Genomic DNA, 1,262 nt, shown 5'->3' with positions numbered 1-1,262 from the left:
TTCCTCGTTTTCAGTTATTTTTCAGTTTGACTCATAAGAACCCCAACTACACTTTTTGGGGTTTTTGTTTTTGTTTGTTTGTTTTTTAAAAATTTTTGCCTCTGATTTAAAATGTACAATCGCCCAAGTTGTGACGTGAAGTGCAGATTTTCACCTTTAATTCAAGGTATGTAACGGTCACGGTGCCTGGGTCATTGACCCTGAGTTAAGCATTTTGGGCTTTTCAAGTTCTCTTTATTAGTTATTGTCGGTCTGTTTCTTAGTTGGCATTGTGTTTTTCTGCGTTGTGCTTTTTTCCAGTTACTGTTATGCTTATGATATTCGTTCTTTCAGTTTACCTTGCCTTACTAGTGTTCCCTGTGTATTGTCTCCATCTATGATGTCCCCGTTTAGTTATTTCCTCTTTCATTTTTGTAACCTTCGTCTTGTGCGTTTAGAGTTTTTCACTTTCCCTGGTCTCATTTCCCCATGTAGTTCTAGCTGTGTTCCTTTGCATTTCACATCTCACTAATAACCTTACATCATCCCGTCAACCTTACAAGCCTGCTGCCTGTTCCCTGCCTACATGCATCCTAGCCATTAAGTTTATTTGTAGTTTCTTAGCTCCCAGTCTGAGGAGCTTGGAAAGAAAAGCATCTGGACTTCTTTAAGTTGCTTGAAGATGTTTCACCTCTCATCTGAGAAGCTTTTTCAGTTGGTGGAAAGTCTCAGATTTTAAGCCCTATGGGAGTGTCCCACCAAGAAGGTCATGGACCCCCTATTGATCCTCTACCTAATCACATGAGCCAAGGTTTGAAAATGAGTGTGGGTCACAATCAGCCAAGGTTTCAGGTGAAGGGTTACTTTGGGGCAGATCGGTGGAGTAGGTAGAGGATCAATAGAGGGTCCATGACTCTCTTGGGGGACACCCCCATAGGGCTTGCTTAAAATATGGGTCGCTTTCAATAAAGAGCTGTTTCCATTTAATCCCTGCCTGCCTATGAGCCTGCACCTGAGATCTTCACTCTACAAACTTTGCAACATTGCCAAAAGTATTTTATTAACTGTTTGTGGATTATAACAATTTTTGTACTTTTTCGAGGTCTCAAAAGCAGAGAATATGAGTAGATGTTATGAAGATGTTTGTATTAACCAAGGAACAAAGTATGCAATCATACAGTGGCTGTCTATGCTCTTCCAGGCCTTTGGAAGTTGGTGAGCTGGGCAGTGCATTCCTTTCCTTCGATTTCATCTTGAATGATCAAATGATAAGCTATCAAATG

The sequence above is a fragment of the Haplochromis burtoni genome, unplaced genomic scaffold (assembly GCF_018398535.1).
Source record: "Haplochromis burtoni strain Fernald_Lab_line unplaced genomic scaffold, NCSU_Asbu1 Contig_699, whole genome shotgun sequence".
NCBI classification, from domain to species: domain Eukaryota; kingdom Metazoa; phylum Chordata; class Actinopteri; order Cichliformes; family Cichlidae; genus Haplochromis; species Haplochromis burtoni.
This window is presented reverse-complemented; position numbering follows the sequence as displayed.